This window comes from Furipterus horrens, unplaced genomic scaffold (genome assembly GCF_987537825.1).
Source record: "Furipterus horrens unplaced genomic scaffold, mFurHor1.1.pri manual_scaffold_10, whole genome shotgun sequence".
Taxonomy (NCBI): Eukaryota; Metazoa; Chordata; class Mammalia; order Chiroptera; family Furipteridae; genus Furipterus; species Furipterus horrens.
In genome coordinates this window covers 92,275,581-92,282,652 of record NW_028327180.1, presented here as the reverse complement: position 1 = coordinate 92,282,652, position 7,072 = coordinate 92,275,581, and the positions used below count along the sequence as shown (strand labels likewise).

The window sequence follows — 7,072 nt, the reverse complement described above, 5'->3', positions numbered from 1 at the left end:
GGGTAAGCCCAGCCCCCCCCCACCCCCTTCAGCTACCTTGAAGAAGAAAAAGGTCCTTCCCCTCCCTTCACAAATACTATGCTCACTGTCCAGAGAGCTACACCTGTTGGACAAACATCTGATTACGTGAAGCAGTGGTTATGTTTCCCTGCCCTCTCCCCACTAATGCACTAGAAAGCTTCAGTGATAGGGGGGGAAAAAGGGTGTGTGTATGTGAAGAGTTAAGAACTTGACCCCTCTAACCTGGCCAAAGAAAGCAAGAAATATTAACTGGGCACGAGGAATACAAAAAGACCTTGATGTTCTGCCCTTTGAGTTACAGCTATTACGACAACTGAGAGGGGGGCGACAGTGGGAGCAGGATGAAGAATTAATTAGAAGGGGTTCGATGGCTGCGAGTCTAGTCCACTTAGTTTTTGTACTGGAAGGGCTCCTCGCCAGTTTCGTTGAGAAGACACGTGCGGATGAGGGCTTCGGTCACCCCGAAGGGGTCGCAGTTGGCAGAGGGGCGCCGGTCTTCAAAGTAGCCCATCTTCTCCTGGCCGACTGCCCTGGGAATGCGGATGCTAGCGCTGCGGTTGGCCACACCGGCAGAAAAGTCGTTGATGTTGGAGGTTTCATTGAATCCAGTTAGGCGTCGGGCATTGTCCTGGCCCCCCTTGGGATCGTAGGCTCGGATGTGGTACTGGTGCCGCTTGCTCAGCCTCTCGATGTACTCTTCAATGTACTTCAGGCCGTTCTCCTCTCGTGTGGCCTTGGTGCTGAAGTTGGTGTGGCAGCCTGCACCGTTCCAGTTCCCAGGAATTGGCTTGGGATCAAAGGTTGCTATCACTCCAAAGTCTTCACACACTCGGTGCAAGATGAATCGGGCCACCCAGAGGTGATCTCCCATCTCGATTCCTTCACACGGTCCTATCTGGAATTCCCACTGGGCGGGCATAACCTCGGCATTTGTCCCCGCGATCTTGATGCCAGCATACAAGCAGGTCCGGTAGTGCGCCTCCACAATGTCCCTGCCGTAGGCTCTGTCTGCTCCCACACCACAGTAGTATGGACCTTGGGGCCCAGGGAAGCCATTGGAAGGCCAACCAAAAGGGTGTCCATCTGTGTCCATGAGAGTGTATTCCTGCTCCATGCCAAACCAGGGGTGCTGATTGCCCACCATGTCCATTATCCGCTTACAGGTGTGCCTTAAGTTGGTCTCTGCAGGCTTCTGGTTGTACTTTAAGACTTCACAGAACACCAGTTTGTTGGGGTCCTTGCGGAAAGGGTCCCGAAACATGGCAGCAGGAACGAGATACATGTCACTGTTGGAGCCTTCAGACTGTAAAGTACTAGAGCCATCAAAATTCCACTCGGGCAGCTCTTCTATACACTTGGGCTCACTGTCCAGGGTCCGGGTCTTGCATCGAAGTCCTTCTCCAGTACCATCAATCCAGATATACATAGCTTGGACTTTATCACCCTGAGGCAGGGACATGTACATCTGCTTGACACCTTTGTTCAGGTGGGAACTCGCGGAGGTGGCCATGGTGGAAGATGTTCTGGGGGGCGAGCAGGCCGTGAGAGCGAGGTGCGGAGAGGAGAAGAGAGGAAGCTGGGAATGCTGTTCAGAAGCTCAGATCTTCTCCCATCCTCGGCTCTAGGGATAGGTTTTATACAAAGGGAGTTCTAATAGGAACTTTGGTGTATTACTTATATTTCTTGCAGTACTTGTTTAACTGTTTTGTAATGTTCGGGCACACGGAAATTACTGTGACTTAATAATTAATCATCACACTTTGTAATTTTAATTCTTATTTCTGGGTGCAGAGGAAGACTTTTTTTTTTTTTTTTTTTTTTTTTTGTCTGCCAAAAGGCAGGCATTTCCTTCCCATAAAGAGAAATTTGACCAAGGGCAAGGACTGTGTATTTACATCTTCAGCCAAAATCACGAGCACAACGTTTATATGAAGTAAATGCTCAATAAATATTGGCTGAGAACGTTAATGAATGAAGGGTATACATTTTCCTTGTGAAGAACACCTGCTGGTGTCACTGATAGAAGGCAAACATCATCTCAGCACCTCTGACAGTCTTCTCTGTGCTAAAACAATCTACCCATGGGATTGGTGAAGGGATCTTTGGAAAACTGGAGACTCTATTCTTTACCTTGAACTCTCTTTGTTAGCAGGCTTGACAGGCTACTTTCTACAAAAGGCAATAGCCCACAAGTTCTTAAGGAATTGTATCCAAGTGGTACCTGCAACTCAAATACCCTCCCACTGCATTCTCTCTCAGAGGGTATAAAAGGAAGCCCTTGTGATAAAAGCACATAGGACATAAGCTTGAATAAGATAGCAGAGATGAAAAGGGCAAGGCTTTGAGCTGACATTGTTTTCTTGAGCCATTTGCAATACTTGCCGCTAATTAAACAAACTCTCCTTGATTTTTCTAAAACAATCAAGTAGGAAATGTGACTAATAGAAGCCAGTATGAAATTCCAAGTGCTGAGGGTGTTTTCTATTTCTGGGATAACCTAGATCATCAGGACTCTGAACAATACCTGGAGATGGCCCCGCATTCTGAATATTTTTGCATAGTTATTAGTTCACCAATAATTGCAAACCAGCTATGCTAGGAAGTCTTCTGGGTGCTAACAGTAGGGCAGCAAGAAAACAACACATGGTGTTTATAGTCCAACGTATATGTGACTCAGATTACCTTTTTATGCCTGTACCAGGTAATACATTAAACTGGAATTTTACACGGGCACTAATGTGTACAATATATTTTTCTGCCTTGATTGTCCTGTCCTTGGAAAGCACTCTCTTTGGGATAAAACTGCTTCCTGGGGTGCCGGCTGTAGTGATTTGTAATGCCTGCATACTTACTCTGCTTTTCCCCCTCTGAATGAGAGGTAGCCTTGTGCAAGTTCTTCCAGATAAGGTAAAAGCACTAGTGGACGGAGGCAACCCAAAATCAGGCTCCTGAGATATGACCAGGTGTGCAAAGATTTACCTGACTAGGGCCAAGCAATGTGTACTGAGAGAGGCTGCACCTAATTCTGCTCTGACGGCTGTCTCTGTCCCACTCAGGGTCTTCACCTGTGGCATCTGTAATGCATGTGGCCTCTTTCAGGCCATGTATAGTTCACTTTAAATACTGCAAATAGGCAACATGCTTTTTTTGTTTTTGAAGGAGAGTTTTTCACTTTCTATTACTCAACTCATATTTACTCCTCATTTACTATGTGTATAGAGTAATGGGTTGGGAAAACTATATTTTATGAGGAAGTCCTACGCAATGAAAATACAGAGCATGTGTCTTTGTATTTTTAACCTCTAGTCCTTGATTTTGTATTAAGTAAATGGATAAAGGGAAGAAGGAAAAGGTGTTTTGTGAACCTGGGCTTTATTTTGGTTGGGCTTCTCTGTTGTGCCATCTGACTTTGACAATGGGTGTTAGGCATCTATCTGCCCATGAACTCTTATTTTCTATTTTTTATCATCCCTGGTATTCCAATTAGAGAAAAAAATCCAGAGCAGATGTCTGCCAATCTAGTTTTCAAGTTCATCTCTGTTGTAGCAGCAAGCAGGCCTTCTCTTCCTGTCAATCACCTTTTATAACCTGAAGAAAAGAGAAAGTTACCAACTGACACCAAGGAGAATTTCTTTACGTTCCATTCTCAGTGTCCAAGGGGCTCTGAGATTTGAGACTATCAAATTAGTGTCAATTTGAAGCATTTCTGGGAGAAGGGGAAAAAAATTAGAGATTACCTGAATTCATCTTCCATGTGGCCCATTGCTAACATCCAATCATACCAGCTGTCAGTCACAGAGAAGGGCATTATATATCAACTACTGGGTATCTCTTTAATTATTGAAATGAATAGTCCAGCTCCGCAGCTCTCTTCTGAGAGCCCATGGAATGAAAGATTTGAACTTGAAGGATCAACAAAAACAGAATTTGCAACAATTTCTATTACCATTATTTTTTCCTATCGTCTGACACAATGTTTCCTTACTGACAAAGGAAATAAATGAGCTCGAGAAACACTTTTTCTAAGTCTCGGTGGCATTTAGCAGCATTTCCTTCACCTTCTCAGGCTTTGAGGTAGTGAACAGCATCATAATTTGATGATCCTTCCTTTAAAGACACATTTTTTTAAAAATCTCCCCAAACTATAAAACAGTGGAGAACATTTAGGGCTTTGAGCTATCCTAGAAATAGCACATATTATTATAACACTCACTTAAAATATAAGAAACATTTTTTTATATTTTTTTGATCATTCCTAAAATTATTTAGTGGTAATTTTGGAGAGACATACACCCAGAATAATTAGATTCAAGGAAACTTACTTATATACTTTATATTTTTTAGTTTCTCCTTGGTGGGTATAAAGTGCTTGCCTCAGTGTTTTCCACTTAAATATTATGCAATTAATGTTATTAACCATTACTTTAATTGTCATGGTGACTGTTCTGCTATTATAGCATCGCCTGAGTCAGTAATATACTGGGCACCTACTGTGTACAGTGTTGTGAAGAATACAAATGTCAATCATGCTCAGATATTGACTTGGCTTAATGGAAAGTAAAAGGAATGAGTGTAGTGAGAGCAGCAGGAAATTTAAAGTATGAGAAGTAAATGCCTCCAGATATAATCAGGGATGGCTTCCTGGACGAAATGGCATCTATGCTGACCCTTAGAGGGTAGGTACCATTCAGACATGTATGAAGCCAAAGATGGCTACTTTGAGGAGAGAGAAGGGAGAAACATTACTGTGATGAAACAAGACATGGATATTGCATACGAAGGTCAGAGTGAGAAGTGTTTGCCAACAGAGGTTGGACAGGTATCATGAAGAGTTTTGAATGTGTGGGTAAAGAGTTGGTATATATATACACACATTGAATATATATGTATATACACACATGTGCATGTGTATTTCTTTCTATTTTCATACTTTGTGAACTCAAATACTCATGGTGCTTTGGCTGTATCAGGAAACATTTTAGTCTAAATAAGAGAGAAACATCTTCATAATATATATGAATAAAAAATACTCTTTTTAGCTACCTTAATCTAAAAATCTTAGGAACTTCCTCTAAGCTTTTGAAAATTCTAATAGAAATTTATAAAGTAGCATTGTGGGGATTTTTAGGTTGTACCGAGGCATAAAGAAGCCAAATCAGGTACTAGACTGAAGAAAACATCGTGTTCCTACTGCAGAGCTGAAATCTCATCCACATCTAATTAAATTAACTAAATCATCTCCTGTAAAAAAGCATGCTCTAATTTTGAATGTAGGCAAATACAACTGAGAAGTGGGAAGCATATTGATTCTACGGGGCACAGTCCACTTTACTTTGATCCCCTTCCTAACACTAAAATCCAGGATATCCTCAGTCTAATCAATATTATTATTGCACAATAATGACTCTGATCTTTTTGGTTACCAGAGGCTTTTCATACTAATAAGCTCATGCTTTCCTGATGAAGCAAGGCCTTTCTGGTTTGAAATGATGCATTAATAATCTGCAGATAATTTTAGGCTGGTTGAATGCTAACAGAGTCAGGTGAATTTTAAAAAGTCACTCTACTACATAGATCAACCAAAGAAGGCAAGGAACATTTATTTAGCACCTAAGCACTTTATTTTATTACAGGTAATATCTTTTTTTGAGCGAAGTAAATGATTGTAAGGAAGGTAAATACAGGCATGTCTCGTTTTACTGTGCTTCACTTTAGTGCACTAGAAGATACTGCTCTTTTTATAAATTCAGGACACTCCACCAGAAAAAAGATTATGACTCACTGAAGCCTCAGATGATGGTTAGCATTTTTTGGTAATAAGGTATTTTTAATCAAGGTACATATATTTTTAAGGCATAATGCTATTGCACACTTAAAAAAACTACAACATTGTGCAAACATACCTTTAATATGCAATGGGAAGCAAAAAAAATGTGTGATTCCCTTTATTGCAGTGGTCTGGAATGAATTCCAAAAAAACCTCCAAGGTCTGCCTGTATTTCATAACCAAATACCCCTCAAAGTATGCATGTTGGAAAATTAAGAGAAACAGGGAAGAAATATATCACAAACAGTATTTTATTACATTTTTGGAAATTCCACAACTAATTTGGGTAAAGTCTTGGTATGAATGCACATCCCTTAAACTGAGTTTATTCTTTTTAATTGTAGGCATTTGGGTTTATGCCTGCACTGTGTGTAGGCATATCCCATTACATGCTAAGATGATAATATATAAAGCTTCCAGAATTTGGAGGGATTAGGCAGGAACTGTCAATTCAATCAGGGAATTTGATCTAAATTCTGAAAGATTAAAAAGTTGAAAACTGACAGGAAGGTTAATGTTTTCATTATGATATGGTTATTCTCTAGGATAGATTTTTTTTACAGATTACAAAATTATTCCAAAAAAAATCCATTTAAATAGAACAAAGTAGTCTGCCACCATTTATATAAAAGAATACAAACAAAAAAGAACTCATGATCTGGTCAATATTTTCACCACAATATCTGGCATTATTTTATGGAATTTAGACCTATAAGATAAAAATTTCTGAGAAAATTTAAGAACTCTGTTAACAAGTTTAATTGTATGTAAGTAAATTACAGCACAGGGATTACTACCTGTACATGACTCAAATGTGTAGGAGTGTGGGAGTGGGGGTGGGTGGGCAGCAGAGGGCAACAGCGGAAGAACTGGGACAACTATAATAGAACAACAATAAAAAAATAAAATTAATTAATTTAAAAAAATTAAATACAAAAAATTGGCTCTGATTGAGCCAAAATTCTACTTATAAATAAAGTAATACATATAGTATGTAAGGGAAAAAGGAGTAGAGTTTTAATTTAAACAAAACTTATGATAAAACCATATACACATATGAGAAAGTGTTCAACATCACTAATCATCAGAGAGATGCAAATTAAAACCACAGTGAGATATCACCTCGCCCCTGTCAGAATGGCCGTCATCAGTAAAACAACAAGTGCTGGCGAGGATGTGGAGAAAGGGGAACCCTAGTGCACTGTTGGAGGGAAGGCAGACTGG

At 40.2% G+C, this 7,072-nt stretch overlaps 1 pseudogene; it reads right to left on the bottom strand.

The window, feature by feature from the left end:
- Positions 1 to 275: 275 nt before the first annotated feature.
- Positions 276 to 1,635, bottom strand: LOC150000974 (glutamine synthetase pseudogene; annotated as a pseudogene).
- Positions 1,636 to 7,072: the final 5,437 nt, after the last annotated feature.